At 44.0% G+C, this 25285-nt stretch overlaps 1 protein-coding gene and 1 non-coding gene across 4 annotated transcripts in view; both read right to left on the minus strand.

The window, feature by feature from the left end:
* The window catches only part of Srgap1 (SLIT-ROBO Rho GTPase activating protein 1), a 266805-nt gene that overhangs the window by 184312 nt on the left and 57208 nt on the right, over positions 1-25285 (minus strand). The gene's annotated exons all lie outside the window — the stretch shown is intronic.
* LOC114613765 lies at positions 24000-24106 on the minus strand. The gene has a single exon (XR_003710226.1). It is a non-coding gene; the product is annotated as a U6 spliceosomal RNA (small nuclear RNA).

Genomic DNA, 25285 nt, shown 5'->3' on the forward strand with positions numbered 1-25285 from the left:
TTAGAGTTCATCTTGACAGGTATACTAAACTGCAAAGTGCGAATAGCAAGGGAAAGGGTTAATTGAATATATATTTATCAAGTATTAGGTCCACCTCAAGCATCCTCTTCAGTATCATGAACTTGTCTTTTGTAGACCAGCCATGTTCTGTGACTCCAAAATGTCACTTCCATTTATAGGCTGTTAAGCACCTGACATCCAGGAAGAATAGTTGCAGCCTGTCCATAGCGTAGGGCCAGGAAGGTAGTATGCAACCACAAGAGGGATGATGGGTCCGGGAGGTCTTCAGGCAGCCACCATTCTCCAGATGCTGGCCATCTGTAATTCACAGGGGCTGCCACACATTAAGTTTCTTTTTGATACTTCCCAGTGACACCGTGAAGCAAACTGCTTCTGACTATGATAACACTGGACTGTGCAAAAACAAAAGCAGGCACAATTTCCCTAAACACTGTTTTTAAACTGAGGGTGTAGTTAGTGCTCTGCTGAAGACAGAATACAATTAAGAACAATTAGCCATTTAGTGGCTTAGACACAGACAGCTCGGCTTTCGCCCGACATTTTAAACAAGAACAACAACAACAAAAACAACAAGGATATCAGGCAGAATCCTCAACCATCCACCAACTGAAGGAAGTAGAAAGACTCCTAGTTTCCTGCATGACCTCAATTCCAGACAGCAACACCCCACCCGGCCCCTTTCTCTCCGGATACAAACGTGCCTAGCTCATGGTCTCCTGCCCAGCCTTTCTGTCTTGCTCAGCAGGGAAAGAGATAAGCAGCTGTATGAGGAAGACACGCCTGACAGGATGCGAGGCCAGGAGAAGCTGGAGGAAACGCAAGGGGAAATACATGCTGGATTCCCAGTCAGAAAATCCAAAGTGCCCTAGAACCCACAACTTCTTGAGCACAGACCAGAAGCTGCTAGTAGAGAATCTCACATTCAACTTGCATTAAATTATTTAATATACTGTATGAGGTAAATTTCTGTCTAAGTATTGTTATGTGTACATGAAACATGAGACAATCGTCTCATCTAGACTTAAGTCTCGTTTCTATGATACCCAATCTCTGAACATACAAATCTGGAACCATTTCCTGCCCCAAGTGTCTTGGGTTAGAGGTGCACTTCCGGTCCCAAGTGTCTTGGGTTAGGGGTGCACTTCCGGTCCCAAGTGTCTTGGGTAAGGGCTGCTTAGCCTTCTCTCCATACGGGAGGGGTGCTTTGGTTTCTAGAAGACAGCACAGTGAAGAAAGGAGGGGGTATATATTGTCATGCCCCCTCTGAACTCTCTTGCTCTTGCTTTCCTGAAGGGGGCAAGCAGCTCCTTTTATAGTGAGTCAGGCATTTATCCGGCTGTTGCCAGGTAAACTGGGGTTGGGGGGCGGAGCATACCTGGCTGTTGCCAGGTAACCGTGGAGCAGAACTTAGACAAAATGCTAACATATATATAGTCTGGAGTGGATGTCAACAGTGTCTCTACAGATCTTCTACTTCAACCTCACCACCTCACAGGAAGGAAGTAAAGGCTGGGAGTCATTCTGCTGCTGTAATGTCAGGCAGTTGTAATTGTAGCATCTCTAACCATGAGACCCCTCGGGCGGAAGTGATGTCTTAACACTAGGCGTAATTACCCTCCCTCTTCTTGATAAACAACTTGCCCTCTACTTTCGGGTCACTGTGGAGTATTTTACAGGCCAGCTTCCCTTTCGCTGAGAGAAACAACCCTTCACTTGAAGATAATAGCGAGGCCAGTCCCATGTGGCGTGGGGTACGCCCAGTCTCTCAGCCTATGTCTAGGTTGCTTTGTGCTTTCTTCCTGGTCCTTTCTGTCAAGCCTTTCATTGAATATCTTTGTTATATTCTATTTTATGGATCCTTGTATGCTCCCTTCAGTCCTTTTAGGGGCTCAATGCGGCAGTGCATATACGGTCTATAATCCCAGCACTGGAGGCTGAGGCAGGAGGATCCTAAATAAGACCAGCCTGGTTATGTAGCAAGACTGTCTCAAAAATATGAGAATATATGTGAATAAGTGAATTTTCTGAAATGAAATCAGTGTGAGGCAAATATAAAACCATTACCATGCCAATGGACTTGCATGTGTGTTAGGTATGTGTTCCTAGAGTCACAGGAGGGTGGATGAGTTAAAAGATGGCTGGTGAGATGGCTCAGCAGATACACATGCCACATAAGCCTGGTGGCCCGAGGTCAATCCCTGGAGCCCACCCTAATAATGGAAAGAGAGAACCGACTCCATAAAGTTGCCTTCTGACCCCCACATGTATACCGTGAAGTACACAGGCCCTGCATTAACAATTAGCTAGTTAAAAAATACTGCGCTAACTGGCACGGTCTGACTGAGAGCATCTTTCCTCTTAAAGTAACGATTCTTGACACACCAACAGAAAACCAAGTACACAGTTTCCAGATCCCAAAAAAACATGTTAGGATTTTCTTCTGATAAAATGGAGAACATTACCAAACCTTATGCCACCGAGGTGCATCTTCAACTCAAAGAGACTTCAGGCAAAACCTGGAACCAAAACTTAAAGGAATTTTACACAGAAAAAGGCAGCAGTAAGGTGAACCTTACTGTTTAGTTCTGTTTCTGCATGTACACAAATGACAGAAGAATTTACCATACTGCTAAGGCATCATTTTTAATAATATTAGAAAGGAAGAAAGGAGAGGGGCGACTACATCATTACTCTTTCTTACCCAGTCCCATGAGGGGGTTAGGTCTGGCGCTGGGAGGTCCTTTCTACAATGAAGAAAATAAACACAATCCTCCGCTCAGCAGGAACAGGTGACAGGCAGACACAACCAGACACCTCTTCAAGCCTGAGCGAGTCTGTCCCAAATCAGAGTAGCATCTGCTCTTCCACATCTGCAAGGGCTCTGAGGCCCCTGAATAATTTATGGGGCTCAAGAGAAGTGAGATGTGAACTGGTTGAAACTATGGAATTGGACCAGGCACCTAGGCCAACAGCCCCACCCCCGCCTCCCCGAGCCCTGGGAGATGGCAGGCCTTTATCCAGTTCTGCGTCTCCCATCTCACCTCTGTGAGCTCCATTGTTCTGGGGCCTTTCAAAAGCCAAGCCTCTCATGTCCCACATCCATGGGTTCATCTTCCTGGTGAACTCCCCTGGGGATGATGACACATGGCTAATCCACACACATGGCGTGCTGATAATATATATAATATTCAGCTTGCATTCTGGCTCATCTGGTAATTCTGGGCTCCCTGGCTACTATGTAGGAGATTGCTGGAAGCTTCATGTCAGTGGGTGCTTCTAGAACCTGTGTGTTTCTACCCTCTGTGAAGGAGGAGGACTTCATGCCAAGAAAAAGTGACAATTTCCAAAAGAAAGAGAAGAGTGTTGTAGGTTTGCCTTTAGAATGCTCCCAAGTTATTAGTTATTAGTGAGGGGGTGAGAGTAATTGTAGCCAACCTCCCGGGTGCTAAACAACATGGCTACCCAGCTCATTAAGACTGCCTATTGCTGTCACGTGAGCATTCTCTGTATGCTGAGAAATTCGAATGTCAGGATTTTTCTGTCTCAGTCCTTGGGGACATGAGTCTTTGAAGAATGTATCAAACTACCCCAATTCAGCAACATTGTTTCAATTACCCCACCAGATGCTGCCCAGATGTCACAGGCAAGTTTGAATCCAACTAAGTAATTCATACAATAATATAGCATTAGATTTCCTTTGGAGCAACAGATTAATGCCACATTAGCTATGTATATAGCTGCCTGCCTTCCAATCTGCTTTTTTTTTTTAAATGAAATCCATCTTCTATGGTAGTTTATATATAAAGTGAAATGTATACAGGTAACAGAATTGGTCAACAAAATAAATGGGCCAGTGAGATGTCCCAGCAGATAGAGTGGTTTGCCACCAAGCCTGGCAGCCTGAGTTCAATACCCAGGATCCACATAATGGAGGAAGAAAACCGCCTTTCATAGGTTGTCATTTAACTGACACGTGCTGTGGCACTCTCTCTCACACCCATGAAAACACTTAAAAATGATTTTAAAACCTTAAACCTTTCATTTCATTAAACTTTATGATGTTTTAAACATTACAGGGTTTCCCCCTCTATAGAGTTCTCAAATCTCCCCAACCTCGTCTGACCTCTACTCTTTAAAAACACGATTGGATGTATCTGTTGTATCTGTGTGTGTGGACACAGATGTGCTGTGTGCCGTGGCGATCAGAGGATAGTTTGCAGGAGTCAGTTCTCTCTTTCCACTATGGGACTCACAGAAGGTGTCACCTGCTAAGCCAGGCAACGTGTTCCCAGCAGCTGTAACTCTGCTCTTTGACCCAGTTTCCCTACAATCTGGCCTGCAGTAGCCACCTAAGCCAACAGGACACTCTTATGTGAGCTACTGAGCACATCCCACTCTTCCCTGAGTTGCTTTACTCCGTCTCCTCTGCTTTAGATCCCCAGCTCTGAGACTGTTACTTAGCCTGAGCCGGGCAATTTCATCCTGTTTATATGGAGCTACCCATGAGAGGGCTGGAATTTGAAAACCCGGCTCTCAGCCCTTAGGCCAGTGGTAGACTTCTAACTTCGGTTTTATCTTCAGGATATGGGAATACTTCATGGGGCATTGCTCAGATAAAAGTCAATGCTGGGCATTTGCAGAATTACTGTTCCCAGTGAGGATGTGTTCATCCCAATTCAAGCTGAGAAACCGGCTAAGTCGGGGAGAAGAAAGCACCTGAGATTGGATGATGTCATTCACCCCTCATACTCTGGAAGGGTCGGCTCCTTCTAGATCCTTCCATCCGAAGTCTCATCCCCTCCCTCACAGCAGAATAAAACATAGACAACAGGTCATCTGGTACAGTGTCAGAGAGACACCCCAGTTTTTGATATTAATGTTCAGACGGAACCCGAAAGCCTTGATTACGTCACAGACAAACTTCCTTTATGTCTATAATTAAAGCCGAATTTCCTTGTAGAGATAATAGCAAAACAAATGGGATAAATATGATTCTAGGAATCACTATTCTTAGGTGAGTTCATTCATAAAATTAAGTTCAGGCTGGGTGTGTGCATCTCAATATTAGGGAATCCCAGACCAAACCAGAGCTCAAGTCCACAAAGCAGACTAAACTGACCACAGAGTCTATGCAAACCACGGCCTCTTGACTCCAAGTCACGTTTTCAAAACATTGCGGCCAGTTGCTATGGGAAATGCAGTGTAAATATTATAATCAATCAGACAGCCCTCTATTAATTTATCTGCTTTTTGAGTTTCAGATTTGGGGAGCAACAATGTTTTCTATGTTTTTTTTTTTTTATCACGAGCCTAGCTAGCCTTTAATGGCTGAACCATCTCTCCAGCCCCAACAATGTTTTCTAGAACTAAGACACAATTCCATGAGGCAGACAATCCATACAGAAAACCTACTACCCAGACCCTTCATAGGACTTGGTGGGCTCAGTATTATCCAATCAATATTTGCCATATTTTGCAATATTTGCCTGTGCCAGGCTCAGGGGACTGCAGTATGGAGACCCATGGGCACAATCTGCTCTCCTGTTAACAGGCTAGTGTAGAGCCAGGAAATGCTGGGAGGGCCTCTGGGGAAGTAAGAGCAGGGGCTGGAGAGATGGCTCAGCAGTTAAGAACCCCCGCTACTCTTGTAGAGGACCCGCATTCTGTTTCCCAGAACCCATGTCAGACAGCTTGCAACAACCTGTAGTTCCAGCTCCGGAGGATCCCAAGCCTTCTCCTGTAGTCTGCAGACAACTGCACTCACACGTGCACCTTCCCACACACGGACACATACATGTACACATAATTAAAAATAAAACTAAACCCTTAAGAAAATAAAGACTCTCACAACAGTCTCCAGTGGCTAAGCGCCTGGTTCTCGGCATCACCTGCCTGCCTTTCTGGTCCTCATTCCCACTGATTGAGAACAATAATTCTTTAGTTGTTTAAAGAATGGCAGTGGTGGCTCACACCTTTAATCCCAGCACTCGGGAGGGAGGCAGAGGAAGGAGAATCTCTGTGAGTTCAAGGCCAGCCTGGTCTACAGAGCAAGTGCCAGGATAGCCAGGGCTACACAGAGAAATTCTGTCTCAAAAAAAATCTAACCAATCAATGAAATAGAATGACAGACGACTGTAAAGTAAAAAAACAAGGAATTCACTCTGAAATAGCAGCGAAAGAAGGTGGTATGGACCAGCAAGTTTAAAGACTGAGGCATGTGGTTGAGTACTTGTTTTTATTTATGGGTCTGTGGTCGGAGGTATGTATGTAGGCAATGTGCGTTAAAGAGCCTCAGTAGCTCGGAAATGACGTCAGGAACTGGTGTTCCATCTCATGGTTGTGAGCCATCTACACGGAACCAAACACTTGTGCTCCCCAAGAGCAGTGAGTGCTCCTTCCTTCTGAGCCCCTCTCTTTCTGAGGCTCTAAAGACTGGGCTTATCTTCCACTCCGTGGCTTCTCTGGATTGGCAAACCCAGGTGTTCTCTTTGTAAGTTTTACCCTTCCAAGTCATAAGAATCTGGGCAGGAGATACCTGTTAGATCTGTTCAACGACTGACTGCCCACTTCAACCAGGCTCGGATCAGAATGGAGGGAAAACACAAAAGAGCGCAAACATAGTCTTTAAGAAAATCAATTTAAAATTGTATTTAGTCATCTCCATGGGAAGAGCTAGAGGAGCCGAGCTGAATACTTCCAAGTCAAGTATTCTTGGACGATCGTACATATCTGCTACAGATTGGAACTCAATTTAACTTTTTGGTGTGGGTTTTTTATCTTGGTCAATTTAAAATACACTTAAAAATCCTAACAATAAATCCCCATAGTACAGGAAGCTAGAAACCTCCACACAAGCAACTGCTCTGCAGCTCAATCTGGGGAGGACCCCTCCCATGTCTTCTCATGGTTCTAGAGAATTCTCTCATGGGCACGAGACGTTATTCCAACTGTTTAGGGAGCCGACACCCGACACATTCTACCAGGGTACAGAGGTGAATGTTACATTAGCCCTGGGGAGCTGCAGCAGGGGACCATGACTTTAAGCCAGGCTGAAGCCTAGACTCAAAAGAAAAACCAAAATAATGAGGTGATGAGCCCCACTCTAGATCACGCATGGTGGGGGTTGGAGATTGGGGGGGAGACAACCGACTCTCCCAAGCGGGCATCCACGCCCGGACAGACAGGTTCCGTCTCACCCCAACCCCTCTCCACTTTGTGTGCATGTGTGTGTGCATGAGTGTTCGTGTGTGAGCGTGTGTGAGCGTGCATCTGTGTGAGGATGAGTGTGCATGCATATGTGTGTGCTCGTGTGTGTGTATGTGTGTGCATGTGTGTACATTTGTGCATAAGTGTGTGTGTGTGCATGTGCGTGAGCATGAGTGTGCGTGCATGTGTATAAATAAATAGAAGAACAACAGAGCCAGAGAGCACTCCTTATTCGGCTTTACACTTGTAACTGTCCACTCTAAACTCAGGCCCTCTGTATGCTACACCTGCTGTGCACAGTGGCTCCGGACGGATCAACATCTGCCCGGGGTTCTCATTCTGTGCCCCATGCTTCCCCTCTGTCCCAGAATTCACTTCCCATATGCACCTAATAAAACTCTTACTTGCCACGTCCTCAGGCACAGCACACATGCTTTTCCTGCTCTCATGTTTAATTGTTCACTGACTTAGAGACAGGGACTGCAGTGAGCTGGCCTCAAGGTCCCTGTGTGGCCAAAGTTGGTCTTGAGCTCCCGATTCTCTTGCCTCGACCTCCCGCGGGCTGGGATTTCAAATGTTCTATTATGTCAGGAAGATATTAATGTTGGATGCCCCCCTGTAAAGTGTCACTTCTGATTTTCCAGACACACAGAGATGAGACCCATCACGCTTGGCATCATGTGCTGTCTCTGTGAGTCACAGTGGTCCAGCTGCTGAACAAAGAACAGTTCAGGTGACTTGAGCAGAAAAATCCCCCAACTCATCCTGTCTTCTTTCCATCATCCTATCACATTGTATCCATAGCTAGGAATAGGTCTTTAAGAAACATTTGTAACAGGAAGGAAATCAAATAAAAGAAACTTTATCTCTTCACTGTACCCTGAAAATGTGTGCAAACACTGGGCACATTTGTCGCTAAAAGAAAAATAATTCCATTAATTGATGAGTACTACTGTGATCATTATTGTGTTTTCATTTGCTCAAAAATATAAGCTAATGGATCCATTTTATAGATATGTAAACTGAGTCCCGGGGAAAAGAAGAAAAAGTAAGAAGGATGCACTGGTCTCATTTCATCACTTCTGGGCCATTGGTGACAGAATTCTGAGGAAGCCAAGACAGCACACATGGGAATCATCTAATAAAAGCCACAAAAATAAACCTCCCCACGTGACTTCATTCTTGATGAGGGAACACACTGTGGCAACAGCTGAGCACTTCCTTGACATGACTGGGATTCTTCTCACTGAAAAACAAAGGTGGTGAGGGGGTGAGGGGTGGCTAAGAAGATACCCTGGCAAAAGCATAAACCACTAGCAAGCACTAGCAGTAAAGGGAACACACAAGCATAAACAAAGATACTTCAATAAAACGCAGCAATTCACACACTTGTGCAAAAGCTCATCAGCCTATATTCATCTTCCAGTGTAAAAATAGCATTAGGATAATAACCAAAAGTTAGGCCGGGGCCATCTGCGCCTTTTTTGTTCGTGACACATTTGACAATCTTGAATTTTTCCCTTCTGATCCCCAAATGAATAAGATCATCTTTTCCACCAATTCGAGCCCAAACACTTCATCAAGCCACTCAGCAAATGGGAGGCCCCTCTGGTCTCTCTCCTCCAAGACACAGTTGCTGTAACCCACATCTACCCATTAATCAAAGACCCTGTTCTTCCAGCACTGCTTGAAGAGAAACATGACATCCGACGTACAGTTCGGAGCAGCAGGCTCAGGATTCCTATGGTCTGCATACTCCGTGTCACTCCCATCTCCCAGAGTGGCTTATCATCCCAGCTCTGAGCCGTGCTGTCCTCTCCAACTCAAGCACTTTAGGTCATTTATAATTCCCTCACATAAAAGAAAAGGATGGACTGAATAAAGAAGGGTGATCTGATGGCCTCCAGGTGCTAGGGTGTCCTGTTAGCTCCCTGTGAAAGTAAAATGAACATCGACAATCCTGTGAGCGCCCCTTACTGAATTGGTTTGTTAAAAATTTCCTCTGCAGAGGCTTCTAATGCTATTGGAAATGTAGCACCTGCTACAAGGCGCTATAATGATGACAATGGAGAAAATACTTATGATACCATCCGGGATGAATACTCACCAAAAAACGACAAAGAGGGGGAGGGGGACCTACTTGTGTAAGGACTTAAAACCATCCTTAAGATCGATCTCGGAACCTGCCTCGGGCCAATCTCCTGGTACTCAAGTAGTGTTATTTACAAATTCTGTCCTGGAGACTCCTGTGCAATAGGATGAGGGTGGGTGAGCTATTGTCTTGAAGATCAGCAGGCTTTACTCTAACATTCTAATTGATACAAATGTAACCCAAACAGACAAATGCATGGGCGGCTCCCAACAGCTTTACAAGGTAGATGCTGATGTCCTTCACGCTCAGCAGATGAGGAAACTAAAGCGGGCACTCAGGCAATTTGCTGAGGATTTCAGAGACACAATTACCATTGGCATCCTGTTTAAAACCTATCTCTTCACCGAGGTGATAGTCAAGAGATAAATGCAGCTCTGTAGGATGTGAAGTCTTGATGCTGGCAATTCTACCGGCTTTGGCAGCTGTATGCACGCACACACATGTGAAAGCCACCACTCGAAACAATATTGAGATTTGTCTACATTGTTCATTTATATGAGTGTTGTTCTAGAGCTTTCTGTCTGTCTGTTCTGTCTGGTCCGTATGTCTCTCTCAGCTCGAGGCAGGCTAGTATAGATTTAGCAAAATCTGTTTACCTTGCCAACCGTTGATGTACGCAGGGCTATCCTGAAGAAGGTTGCTGAAGATAGTCCTACTTAGGCTCTTCTGGGTGTGTATTTCCATCTCTCTTGTTTAAACATAAGAAGGAGAAGGTATTGGCTGGATCATAGAGAGGACATCTATGTAACTCTTTATGAAAAGCTTCCACACAATTTTCCGAAGTATTTTACTACTTTATAGCCCCTCCGTCTGCAGTGGATACCCCGAGATTGCCTTGTAGTAAGAACACACTGCCAGCCATGTGTATAGTACATTAATAAGAAGGTAAGGTGTGAAATTTGTTAAAGACTGGCTGACCAGGGGGAGTTATGAAGTCGTCCCGAAGACTCAACAGACACAGGTGCTGCCAAGTTCTGCAATAAAGATTCTGTCAGAGCTTTGTCAAACTCCTGAATTAGGCTTAACCCAGCTACTCTCAGAAAGGCCCAGTTCTCCAAAATGAGAGGAAACAAAAAAAAAAAAACTACAAATGTGCTGTGGTACTAGCATCACTACAGCATTTGTAGCACACCTACAAATAATATCTTCAAGACAAATACAGGCTCGCCAAAGAGAAAGGATTTTAAATGGTTCTTACTAGATAATGAAATTTTAAGCCTGAGACACAGAACGAGAAAGAAAGTTTCCACTTTAGGCTTGAGACAGAATGAGAATCAATGGACAACCCGAGAAGCAGAACACAGTGCTTCAGGCCTGTGATATTAGCACTCAGGATACAGAGGCAGGAAGAATTCAAGATTATCCTTGGCTGTGTTGTGACTCCCTCCAAGGCCAGCAAAAGGTACAAGAGACTCTGCCTCAAAATACAGTGGGAGATTAAAAAAAAAAAAAAAAAAAAAAAAAAAAGAAAACAACTAAACTGTGAGGTGTGAAGGGCAGAAATACTAATTTATTTACTGGACCTGTGGCTGGGATAAAGGAGACGAGAGTCAGGCCGAGGGAATCTACTTCTGCCATCTCTACTTGCCATCTCTGCCTATTGATTAGTTTGCCTGGCAGCTTGTAAGAACACCACAGACACAATGTCAGTCAGTAAATGTTTACAAAGTACGTAATTTGGGTCAGCCAGGATCAGCACCAGACCTAAGTACTAAAGTAACAGATGCGGTGTTGTTATCTTAGGGCTTAATTGCTTTGATAAGATGCCACAACCAAAAGTAACCTGGAGAGGAAAGGGTTTGTTTCATCCCTTCATCCAGGGAAGTTAGGTCAGGTACTCAAGCTGGGCAGAAACCTAAAGGCAGGAGCCTGGAAGAGTGCTGCTTTCTAGTGTGCTCCTCAAGGCTTGCTTAGTTTGTTCTCTTAAACACTCTAGGATACCTGCCCAGGTCTGGGCAGCTCACCTGGGTTGGGACCTCCCACATCAACCATCAGGATTCCCCCTCCCCTACCCCCCTCCCCGCAAAAAATAGTGACCCACAGACTTGCATATATAAGCCGATCCTATGAATGCATTTTCTTGATAAGGATTTTATAAAGTTGACATTAAAAACTAGTCAGCACAAGTATCTACTCTTGTAAAGCTTAGGATTTAGCATGGATATGCTGTCACTTTCCAAGAAAAAAATTCCAGAATGGGAATAGACGGGCAATCCCAAATCCCCTCGGCCACAGTGACAGAGCCTTTTTGGGAATTTCAGATGATGATATTGACACAGATATAAAAGGAGATGGAAAATAACTGTCTGTCCTCATTACTGGATATTACCGGTAAGGGGCGCACTGAGGAGAATCTGAAGCACAGGTGGGGATGGAGAGGAGACAGGATGGAGGTTCTAGAAAGGCTGAGTTCATAAATACACAATATGGCAAAAGGAATGACTTCAGAATGTCTTTAAAAAATCATCCTGAGGTCACAGGAAAACCAGGATGATGTCAGACCATGTACATAAAAGGCCTAAGTCTCACCCTGGCAGCGCTCAGCCTCAGTAGGGAGACAAAACGGATCGGGATTCCCCCTGGACCACTTGCAACTTGGTTATGTTAACAAAGGAAGTACTCCGAGCCTCATTTTCTAAGCTTGGGAGTTGGTATGATACATGTGTAAATACCCTGGTGATGCAGAGTAACAAAGTACACAAGGCGCAGTAGAGGGTTGGGAATTTATACCTTAAAAACAGACAGACAGATGGACAGACGAACCCTTCATATTTTCTTCCTATTAGGAGAATGTATTAGAAGGATAGTTTTTGGAACATCCAAAAGGTGTGAGTAACTGCTCCTAAACGTATGAACAGAGAATCAAAGCCACCGGTATATTATCAAAATATAACAGACAATCTAATCATTTTTAGAATATGCAGTAAAACTGCAGATTTGGAGAAAAGGGCAAAGAGGAAATCATATCGTAATGTCAGCCAATCTGTGGTCCTCTTCGGGTCAAATTAATTTTTCACTTGCCAAAAGGGCCTCCACAGTGTGCGCGGAGGTCAGAGGACAACTCTCCAGGGATCGAGCTTGGGTTATCCAGCTTGCAAGCCAGGCACTTTTACTGCTGAGTTGTCCCATCTAGTCCGGAAAAACTTCTTGAGTGATGTTAGAAAGGAAGGCCCAGAGTTGCCTGTCACACAGGCTCAACCAGATAAAGTTGTGAGACAAGTGTACCCTCATAAGAATGGCAGAGAAGCAACCCTGCCCCACCCCCACCCACCTGGCAGAATAACAGGGAATGGGTATGTTCCCACGGAGAGCTAGCCTGAGGACTGTGCCATAGAAATGGAAGTCACACCCCTCCATAGACTCTACTGGTTCAAATTTGTCCAGGGCTTGGGTAGGTTTGTTCTTATGGAGAAAACAATAATCTGGAGCCCCTCAGCTGTCCCCACGTCTGTTACAGAGTCCTGCAGCGTGTCTGTGTCCTCCCAAGATGAGCATTTGAAACCTGGACCTGAGGCATGATAGGCATATGGCCATCCAGGCAATAGAAGGAACTCCATCCCTACACTGAGCTCTGTCTTCCTAATTTGGGTATTCTAATATGCCCAGGATATTAGCTTTGTTTGGCCCTTCTGTATAGCCCAGGCTGGGTCACAATCCTCCTGGTCTAGCCTCCACAAATAGCAAGAGATTATAAGTGTGTGTCACTGTCCCCATACAATACACTCAGTCTTTACTCCAGGAGACTCCTAGAAGGCCTCTCCTAACCCTCAACTGACCTCAACTGACCAGACATAATTTAGGGGTCAGGCATATGTATGTGGCTCTACTACCCCAGAGGAGAAACCTGCGCTGTACATTCGTAGCCAACTATAACGTAAGTCATGTAAACTCAGCACCAGTGTGAAGCTGGGTTCACTGCTAGAGTGTGTCCCACAGAGGGAGCAGACACGGAGAGAAACTGCCACCGCCAGATCTGCCTTATAAGGAAAGTCTAAAGGAGTCTCATTCTGAAAGCAAAAGATAATTACTATCCTAAAAACATGATATTCCTCGAAGAAATAGAAAACGCCTAAACTTCATGGGGAACCGCGAAAGATCCAGAATAGCTACAGTAACGCCAGCAAGGACGAGAAAGTGGCACCTCACTACCAAACATACTACAAAATTAAAGTAATCAAAGAAAGATAGTAAGCCCTCTCCATCCCTCCTTCGTCAAAAAGAAAACCGTCAGACGGACAGTAGAGCAGAGCTATACACTTACAATGGATTCTTTGCAGAGCCTCTGAGACCATCAGGCAGAGTTTCCCTACAACCTTTACTAGGCACTTGAACATGAACACACGCAAAAACAAAACCAGAACCCTACCTCTCAGTAGGTACAAAAATAATCTCGAAGTGGGACAAAGACCTACACGTAAGAGCCCAAACCAGGAAGCCTGTTGAAGAAAACACAGGGGAAACCTTACAGGATGTTAGCAAGGGGACTGGACAGCAAAGACTTTTGTTAGTGACTCCAAATCACAGATAACCCTAGCCCTCAAAGAATCACATCTACCTGTGAAAGCTTCTAGTAAGAAGAGCAACCGGCCACAGAGTAAACGAACAAGCTACAGGATGGAGCAAGCTGCGAAAACACACCTTTCTCCACTCCATGGATGACGCCACTCATCACCAGGAAGACGCAAACCAAAACCACAATGAACTGTCACCTTGTTTCCACACGGATGGTTGTTACCACAGGGACAAAGGGGAGAAGGGCTGGTGATGTGGGAAAGAATGAGGAACTGTCATGCACTGTCCTTGGCAGGGTGAGTAGTAGGCCTTTATACAAAGGTGGGGAAAGCCTCCTCAAACACCATGAGTAGAACTTTCATAGGATTAGGCAGTTTCTCTGCTGGGTGTAGAGTTGAACCTTCAATCTCCCCCAGAGGCACACATTAAATGCATGGTTGGCAGTCCATACCACTAGATGTCCAAAAGCAGGCCCTTGAAGGAGTCATTAGAATTCCAGCCTCTTCATCTCCTTGTTTCTGTAAACCCCAACCAAGTGGCAAGGTACATATAGATAACCTAAGAAATCCTCCAGAGAATAGATAACCTAGCCATCCTGTTTGTCAGGTGGTTTGGCCCCCATGTCTGGTTCCTGCAGATTACACCAAAAATGCAGTTTTTAAAGTATTAACTTGCGGACCCGTATGGAAATTCCCCAAGCTTACTGTGACCACAATAAATACCCTGCACCCCTAGATCCTAAACCCCTAGGGGCTCTTATGTCTGACCCGCTGTGATGGTGACGGTGAGAGACCTTTCTCATGAGCTTGTCATAAAGACCCTTATGTGTTTGTATAAGAACTGGCTCCTTGTGGTCTTTTGGGTCCTTGCGACTTGGGCATTACCACTTTCTGGCCAGCACGAAATGGGCAGCTCTGACCACACATTTACTACCACAGGTACCAAAGAAGAAGTCAACAAAACACAGACAGTGGTTTGGGCTTGGAGACCACAAGCCAACATGAACTCTTCCATTCTTTCCCTTTGAAGTTGATTTACCTCAGGTCTGTGCCATAGTGGGGCAGGGGTGGAGGGAGATGGGGGTGGGGGAGAGACTGAATAACACATAGCACATACCCACAGGCAAGAAATCATGTACTTTCTTAAGTATATACTGCTGATGTTTAGATTAGATTTAGAATAATCGTTCAAGTTTAGTGTGGGACAAATGGGAAATTAAAGGCTGTACATACAATGCAGTGTCACTTAACCACAATAAAGAATGGAATCCTATTCACCAATTTTATATGGATGCAATTGTGTGAAGTCACTGTGTTAAGAGAAGTAAGTCAAGAACAGAAAGCGAGACATGTTTTGTTTTGTTTTGTTTCCACTGAATTCTTTGAAGTAAAAGTGGATTCGCAGTAACCAAAGGCTGAAGGGGCATAGGGTATGGAGGGTGAGGTGGAGAAGTGTGGGACTGCGGAAGGGTATTCTGGGTCATGGCTGGGCAGTTGCCTAGAACCCCGAGACTCTGCATGAGAACCGGCAGGAGTTCAGTGCCCCCAGAACCCAGGGTCTCAAAAAGCAGTCTAGTCTCCATAGAAATACATTGTTCAGTCACTTAGACCATTACAGCCCCTCCCAAAGTGCACAGGTAAAGGGCGTGACTAGAGGCCTCAGGGCCTAGGGATTTACATGCTAATGAAGGCCAGAGGGCGGAGCAAATTAAGCATGCCTTCCCAGATCCTCCCCTTTCTCTCTCCCTATATAACCCGGGACTGCCCTGAGTTCTATGGGGGACCTTCCAGATTCATCCACCATCCACCATGACAATAAACCCTTTTGGAACCAAGGACTTCCTCGTGTCATTGGGGCCTGCTACCGCCACAGCCTCCAGGCCGCTGGCATGTGGGACCCACCGCATTGCATCATGGAAGCCTCCCCGGATACCACCACTGCGGCTTTATATTTCCTCACAGAGAAGGACTCATGACAGCAGGAATAGGGTAGAGGAGGTGTGACTGCTAATATTCTGGAATACAGTTGTGTAACCATGGTTGAAAACTGTACGTTTCAAGTTAGCTAGGAGAAAGGAACCCAACTTTCCCACACAAAGACATAAAAACTGTCGGAATGACAGATGTCTACGGTGGTGTTTCAGTTACTACATATCATGGAATGCAATAAAACATTTGTGAATACATGGGATTACATGTGTAAATATTTCTGCTTTAAAGTTATACATATTTTTTTTTTTGTCTCACTTCGTTTTCCTTTTCTCTCTGTTACTCTTGGTTGGATTTCTCTACTCCTAATGCTGATGCACCTGATTAAACTCTGATTAAAAATTCACCTCCCTACATTTTCGCTCTGCGACGCTTTTTCCAGGAGATTTGAATTCTGTGACACGGGGAGTGGCATGTTGATGTCACTTGTGGATTTCAATTATTTTGCTGCAAATGTGGTCCATGGTTGGCATAACCCTGATCAAAATGAAGATATCTTACATCTCTGTGTAGTCTTCCAAATCGTCATCAGATGTGAAGGCTTGGCACTCACCTGTCCCAGTGGGACTAGGTCGCTGCTGTGATACGTAAATGGTTTACAATAAAAGAAGCATATATCAGCAATAGATCTACACAGACTGAGGCATCACTTGTACCCAGCTCAGCGGTCCTTAGTTCTAGGTGAAAGAAGTGAACCACTTCTTCCAGAATCCCTTTCTCTGCTAAGTCAGGATCCAGGCAGCAAATCACCCCATCTTAAACCATCTGCTCTTAAAAGCATCCCGGCCATCCAGGAAACAGCCCACCCAGTAACAGTCAACCTTCCTCTCCCCATGGCAAAGAACGATACCACTTGAGGGCTATAAATAGACGTCAACCAGATGGCATGGACTGGGCCCCAGCTCTGATCCCAGATTTTGAAACAAACTTTTGAATTAATTCATCTCTCAATTCGATCATTAGTTTCTGAATGTATATCGCCTTGATACAGATTACCAGTGTGCCCAAAGGCAAGGACTGGTGGAGACAGTCACTCGTGAGAAGATTTCACATCAACAAGGCTGCCTATCAAGGACTAACACAGAAACCAATCTAGTAAGACCCAGAAGTATAGGTGAACCCTCAGAGATTTCCACATTTCTCCCTCCCCAGTCCTCATTGAGGCAGAAGGACAGAAGCAGAGGAGCAGAGAAAGACTCATGTGGAGAGACTCAACAGTGGGGAAGTGAGGTTAAGTTAGAGGCTAGCCCTAGCAAACAGGCCAATAGCCTTACACTGTACAGATATCTCTGTGTCATTATTATGAAATCACAAGTGGGACCCCTGAAAGTCCCAAAATATCAATGAATACATGAAAGTAAGGGGGTGGGAGACTACCCAAGGGTCCCTTCTGTGGTACGTCTACCACCCTCATACAGCGAGATCTCCCACAATGCAACCCTCAACAGGATCTAGCCAGAATCTCTCCCATATCACATCCAAACGTTCCTCCCTGCCAGATCGACCACATACCTCAGGCTTGGAACAGGGGACATATCCTGCCATCAGCCTAGTCCCCTCTGTCCCACTGAGTTCACTCCGCCCAAGCCCCTTCTAGCCTGCAGGCCCAATCCACCCTTACAGCATCTTCTGCCTCAGCCTGCACTGTCCCTATGAGACTCAGAACAAAAGACAGCCACATGCTCAGTTCTCATCACAAAAAATACAAACAATATGAAGTACCAGGGCAGTATTTACCCTCCAAAACTTACTAGTCCTGTGGAAATGTTTGCCAATGAATAATACCTTCAAGAACCCCAGGACCCAGAATTTGAAAGAACCGTAAACTTCATTAAAGAATTTCAATGAAGACAACAAAGAAATAGCTCAATGTGATCAAAGAAAAAGAAACTAAGGCAATGGTTCTCAACTTTTCTAACACTGTGACTCGTTGATACAGTCCCTCATGTGGTGGTGACCCTCCAACCATAAAATTATTTTCTTTACTATTTCATAACTATAATTTTGTTACTGCTATGAATTGTAAATATCTGATAGGCAGATAAGAGACCTTCAATAGGGTTGTCACCACAGATTAAGAGCCACTGACTTAAGCTGACTAAAACTTGAGCGATACCCAAGGGAACAAATGCAAGGCTGACAGAAATGAAGAAGGCAGTCCAGGCCTTGAGTGTAATTACATAAGGCGATAGAACTCAGCTGAGATACAGGTGGACTTAAATACTCAGGAACTCACAGAAAACTCAAAGGTCAGCCTGACAAGCGGAGGGAATGAATGAACCAGAAGACGGACTATCAGGACTCAGAGATCAAGTAGAAGATACAGACCAAGTAAGCAAAGAATATTTAAAAAAAAAAAATCCTTACACAACCAGAAGTGAACATACAGAAAACGTGGGACATCATGAAAAAAAAACAAACCTTCAAATTATAGACATAGATCAGGGGAAGAATTCCAGGTCAGTGGCACAGACCAGATATTCAACAAGATCATAGAAGAAAACTTCCCCAAACTAAGAACAGACATACTCACATAGATACGAGAAGCACACAAACAGAAATGACAAGAAAGGAAAATCCCTCCAATAAACCATGGTGAAAGCAAATATACACAGCAAGGAATAATGACAGTTGAAAGGGAGAAAGCGTGAGTCACATGGAAACACCTAGAATTAAACCTGCTGCTCAAGGAAGGGAAGGAGCTCTACAATGAAAGCTTCCTTGGCGGCTGTGCCAGAGCCTGACAGATAGGGAGGGGATGCTCGCAGCCAACCATTGGACTGAGCACGGGGTCCCCAATAGGGTCCCCACTGGAGGAGTTAGAGAGATGACTGAAGGAGCTGAAGGGGTTTGCAACCCCATAGGAAGAACAACAATATCAACCAACCAGACCCCCCAGAGCTCCCAGGGACTAAACCACCAACCAAAGAGAACACATGGAGGGATCCAGAGCTTCAGCTGCATATGTAGCAGAGGATGGCCTTGTCAGGCATCAATGCGAGGAGAGGCCCTTAGTCCTGTGAAGGCTCGATGCCCCAGTGTAGGGGAATTCAAGGGCAGGGAGGCAGGTGTGTGTGGGTGGGTGGGGGAACACCCTCATAGAAGCAGGGGAGGGGATGGGATGGGGGTTTCAGGGTGGGGATCAAGAAAGGGGATAACATTTGAAATGTAAATAAAGAAAATATCCAATAAAATAAAAAAAATGAAAAGTATCTATCCAAAGTAAAATTTGGGGTGGGGTGGGGTTAGGCGGGGAGAAAGCTTTAAACAGCCAAATAAAGAGACGAGGAAAGACACTAGAAAATGGAAATACAACCCAAGCTCATGGGTTGGTAGAATCAATATGGCAAAAATTACTATTTTACCAAAAGCTATTTGCAGACTCAAGGAAACTGAATGAAACTCTCCATCATATTCACAGAAATAGGGAAAAAAATACAAAAATTCATATGGAACTGCAAAAAATCCCAGATAGCTAAAATGATCCTAAACAAAAGGAAAACATACTGAAGGGACTATCACTGTAGCTCTGAAGAGATGTGCTATGGAGCTGTATAGTAAGACAAATGATATGGTCCTGGCACAAGACTGAAGTTGTAACTTCAACTGCTTAATATTTGACACAGGCGGCAAAAACAAGCTGGAGAGAAGAAGGCATCCTCAACAAACGATGCTTGGAGAACTGGATGTCCACACGAGGAAGAATGAAGTTAGGTCCATAGCTACCAGCTTACACAAACATCTAATTCCAAATGTACCTTCCAGAGGAGGGAGTCCACCATAGTCCTACCCAGCTATGACACCTATGAAGCATAACAATGACCAGCATGACACACTAACCCTGAGTGTGTAAGGGTGCAGTAGTGGCATGCACACCTTGGTGGAAACCGACAGCTCTCTAATTGGACCTAAGACCCAGTCAACAGGAGGGAACCCATGCCCAGTAGTGAGAACTAAGCTAACCTATGCACGGCTAGTTAACCATCAATCTTGGAGAACCTACAACTACCACTTTATAAGCTAGTGTAATTCCTCTAACTACATTCTACATATTTGTCCTGAGCTAACTATGCAGAGCTAGTGAACCATCGATCTTGGAGAACCTAGAACTAGCATTTTATAAACTAGCATAACCCCTAACTACACTCCAAATACTTGTTCTTATACCCACAATTAAGGGCAGTTCTCATCCTTCTTCAAGGAAACTTCTCTTTGGAACAGACTGAGACCACTATAGAAAACCATTACCAAGCAAAATGCAGAGTTGTGGAACCCAGGAAGGATGGATACATGTACAACAGTCTCACATCTATGACTCGGTGAATGTCGTGGAAGATAGGGTAAGATTGTGTCTCCTAGAGAGGTCAGAAACTACACCCATGGTCTCACCAACATGGCTGCCTAAGCACGAGCTGAACAGGAACAAAGACAGTTGACATGCTGAAGAAGAGGGAGAACCATGAGGCCTCAGACAGACACAAAGAACTCCAGGCAAATAAGGAAAGCCGAGAGTAAAGTCAGAACTGACCCCCACAGGTTGTCCACGTGACCGTGGTATGTGCCCCCACAACCCAGCACAACAAAAACTTATAAAAAGAGCTTTATTTATTTTATGTCTATGAGTGCTCTGTTTTTATGCACAACAGAAGAGGGGAGCAGATTCTATTTCAGATGGTTGTGGGGCACCATGTGGTTGCTCGGAACTCAGGACCTTTGGAAGATCAGCCAGTACTCTTAAGCACTCTCCATCTCTCCATCTCTCCAGTACTCATAAAAAGATTTTTTTTTAATGTTGATGTTTTTGAGAAAAATTTATTCATACAATGGCTAAATTAAATGATGTATTAAATATATATAGCCATGAAATACCACAATGACAAAATGTTAATGGATAATCTGTTTTGCGGGTGTGTTTTATTTGTGAGCAAATGGAGCTGGAGTTGGGGGATCTGGCCTTTTCTTTCTTGCTTTTTTTTTTTGATGTTTCTTTTTTTTATTGGATATTTTATTTTTTATTTTTTTATCTCTTTTTTTTTATTGGATATTTTATTTACATTTCATATGTTATCCCCTTACCCCATCCCCCACCCACCCTGGAACCCCCCATCCCTTTACCCCTCCTCCTTCTTCTCCGTGGATGTAACCCCCACCTACCCTCCCCCCACTCCCACTTCCCCACCCTCAAACTTCCCACCCCCTGGGGCGTCCATCCTTCATGAGGTCAAGGATCTCATCTTCCACCTGTGCCTGGCAGGGCCCTCCACTCTTACATATTCAGCTGAAGCCCTGGATCCCTCCATAAGTGCTCCCAGGCTGGTGGTTAGGACCCTGGGAGCTGTGGTTGGTTGGTATTGTTGCTCTCCTCATGGGGCCACAAACCCTTTCAGCTCCTTCAGTCCTCACTCTAACTCCTCCATTGAGAACCCCATGATCAGTTCAATGGCTAGTTGTGAGCATCTGCCTCTGAATATGTCAGACTCTTGAAGGCCTCTGAGGAGACATCCATATCAGACCCTTATCGGCATGCACTTCCTGACTTCCACATCAGCATCTACCTTTGGTGACTGTACATGGGATGGATACTCAGGTGGAAAGGTCTTCAAATGGCCCCTCCTTCAGTTTCTGTCCCTCACTTTGTCTCCATATTTGCTCCCTTGAGTATTTTGTTGCTCCTTCTAAGAAGAACTGAATCACCCCCACTTGAATCACTTCCTTTTTTATGAGCTTCATGTGGCCTGTGAGTTGCATCTTGGGCATTTCAAGGTTCTGGGCTAATATCCAATAATCAGTGAGTGAATACCATGTGTGTTCTTTTGTGATTGGCTTACTTCACTCAGGATGATAATTTCTAGTTCCATCCATTTACCTAGGAAGCTCTCGAATTCATTGCTTTTAATAGCTGAGTAATACTCCATTGTGTAAATATACCACATTTTTTGAATCCATTCCTCAGTTGAAGGACATCTGGGTTCTTTCCAGCTCCTGGCTATTATAAATAAGGCTGCTATGAACATAGTTGAGCATATGTCCTTGTTATATGTTCGAGCATCTTCTGGGTATATGCCTAGGAGTGGTATAGCTGGATCCTCAGGTAATGCTATGTCCAATTTTCTGAGGAACCGCCACACTGATTTCCAAAGTGGTTGCACCATCTTGCAGTCCCACCAACAATGGAGGAGTGTTCCTCTTTCTCCACATCCTCGCCAGCATCTACTATCACCTGAGTTCTTAATCTTAGCCATTCTGACTGGTGTGAGATGGAATCTCAGAGTTGTTTTGATTTGCATTTCCCTGATGACTAAGGACACTGAACATTTCTTTAGGTGCTTCTCGGCGATTCAAGTTTCTTCCATTGAAAATTCTTTGTTAAGCTCTATACCCCATTTTTTAATAGGGTAATTTGGTTGTCTGGAGTCTACTTTCTTGAGTTCTTTGTATATATTGGATATTAGCCCTCTATCAGATGTAGGATTGGTAAAGATCTTTTCCCAATTTGTTGGTTGTCGTTTTGTCCTATTGACAGTGTCCTTTGCCTTACAGAAACTTTGCAATTTTATGAAGTCCCATTTGTCAATTCTTGATCTTAGAGCATATGCCATTGGTGTTCTGTTCAGGAACTTTTCCCCTGTGCCCAAGTATTCGAGGGTCTTCCCCACCTTCTCTTCTATTAGTTTCAGTGTATCTGGTTTTATGTGGAGGTCCTTTATCCACTTAGACTTGAGCTTTGTACAAGGAGATAAGAATGGATCAATTTTCATTCTTCTACATGTTGTCCTCCAGTTGAACCAGCACCATTTGTTGAAAATGCTGTCCTTTTTCCACTGGACAGTTTTAGCTCCTTTGTCAAAGATCAAGTGACCATAGGAGTGTGTGTTCATTTCTGGGTCTTCAATTCTATTCCATTGATCTTCCTGCCTGTCTCTGTATCAATACCAGGTAGTTTTTATCACTATTGCTCTGTAGTACAGCTTGAGGTCAGGAATGGTGATTCCTCCAGAGGTTCTTTTATTGTTGAGAATAGTTTTCGCTATCCTGGGTTTTTTGTTATTCCATATGAATTTGAGAATTTCCTTTTCTAACTCTGTGAAGAATTGAGTTGGGATTTTAATGGGGATTGCATTGAATCTGTAGATTGCTTTTGGCAAGATGGCCATTTTTATTATATTAATCCTGCCAATCCATGAGCATGGGAGATCTTTCCATCTTCTGAGATCTTCTTCAATTTCTTTCTTCAGGGACTTGAAGTTCTTGTCGTACAGGTCTTTCACTTGCTTGGTTAGATTCACACCAAGGTATTTCATATTATTTGCAACTATTGTGAAGGGTGTCATTTCCCTAATTTCTTTTTCAGTCTGTTTATCTTTCATGTAGGGGAAGGCTACTGATTTGTTTGAGTTGATTTTATAACCAGCCACTTTGCTGAAGTTGTTTATCAGGTTTAGGAGTTCTCTGGTGGAAGTTTGGGGGTCACTTAAGTATACTATCATATCATCTGCAAATAGCGATATTTTGACTTCTTCCTTTCCTATTTGTATCCCTTTGACTTCTTTTTGTTGTCTAATTGCTCTGGCTAGGACTTCCAGTACTATATTGAATAGGTAGGGGGAGAGTGGGCAGCCTTGTCTAGTCCCTGATCTTAGTGGAATTGCTTCAAGTTTCTCTCCATTTAGCTTGATATTGGCTACTGGTTTGCTGTAAATTGCTTTTACTATGTTTAGGTATGGGCCTTGAATTCCTGATCTTTCCAAGACTTTTATCATGAAGGGATGTTGAATTTTATCAAATGCTTTCTCAGCATCTAGTGAGATGATCATGTGGTTTTTTTCTTTGAGTTTGTTTATATAGTGGATTACATTGATGGATTTCCGAATATTGAACCATCCCTGCATTCCTGGGATAAAACCTACTTGATCATGATGGATGATTGTTTTGATGTGTTCTTGGATTCGGTTTGCTAGAATTTTATTGAGTATTTTTGCATCGATGTTCATAAGGGAGATTGGTCTGAAGTCCTCTTTCTTTGTCTGGTCTTTGTGGGGTTTGGGTATGAGTGTAATTGTAGCTTCATAGAACGAATTGGGTAGTGTTCCTTCTGTTTCTATTTTGTGGAATAGTTTGAAAAAAATATGGAACGCTTCACGAATTTGCGTGTCATCCTTGCGCAGGGGCCATGCTAATCTTCTCTGTATCGTTCCAATTTTAGTATATGTGCTGCCGAAGCGAGCACTGGCCTTTTCTTTCTTACCTCCCAACTCTTCTACCCCAAACTCATGTCCCACATAAGGTTTGTTTAAAAAAAAAAATTGACACAAGGTCTCTCTCTCTCTATGTAGTCCTGAAGCTCCCTATGTGAACTCACAGAAATCCTCCTGCCTCTGTCTTTTGAGTGCTGGGATTAAAGCCATGTGCCACCATGCTGGTATTTTTAATACTCTTAATTGAGTAAAAAATATGAAAAGTAGTACAGCTGCTGAAACCCAACGAGAGTGTCACAGCCCTGACATTTCCTGTGGTCGCGTATCAAACTGCACAAAGGACACAGGAAGTTAGCATTCAACCAATAAATTAACTTCTACGTGTTAAGAGACAGGGGTACAACTGGAGCCCCTTTTCAAGTGGCTGCCTAGTGACATTAACAAAATGTTGACAACCATCATGTAGACTTCTTTTTCCTTTTATATGAATGGATGTTTTGTCTGCAAGTACATGCCTGGTGCCCGTGGATGTCAAGAGTGGGCCTCAGGATCTCCTGAAACTGGAGTTACAGATGGTTGTAACCTGCAGGGTAAGTGCTGGGAATCGAACCCAGGCCCTCTTGATGAGCAGTGATCTTACCCACAGGGCCATCTCTCTAGCTCCATGTCACTTCTTAAATAGAATTAAGAAACACATAGTATCTTACATAGCCTAAGAAAAAGAAATTATCTTGATATGCAATAAAAGAATCTTTAAATGAGCATTTGGAGGCAGATGATTTTTATTACAGAGACAGAATAACATTGGCTATTAAATGCTATGTTAATTATGCAGCTATAATCTCAAGCTTTTTCTGTTGTGTAAAATCATATTTTTAAAAAAGATTGGTTACAATCTCAGAACTATTTCCTTATCCTAATTACATCTTAAATTTTGAAAGTGCCAAATTAAAATACTAAAATATAAAGTATTGCTGGATTCAGACCAGGGACAAGCAGCTGAGGTGCCTATTTAACATACCAAAGCAGAGCTGGCCTCCAGGTTCTCCCAGCATCCCTCAGTCCCTACTTGTTACAAAGGTAGGACTGGCCCACCCCTGCCCTCTACCCTGAACTTTCCAGTCCAGGGGCTGTGCTTCCCTATGTACCTATCTATGTATCTATCTATGTATCTATCTGTGTATCTATCTGTGTATCTATCTGTGTATCTA

Source organism: Grammomys surdaster, unplaced genomic scaffold (genome assembly GCF_004785775.1).
Source record: "Grammomys surdaster isolate TR1022 unplaced genomic scaffold, NIH_TR_1.0 126271, whole genome shotgun sequence".
In the NCBI taxonomy this organism is placed as follows: domain Eukaryota; kingdom Metazoa; phylum Chordata; class Mammalia; order Rodentia; family Muridae; genus Grammomys; species Grammomys surdaster.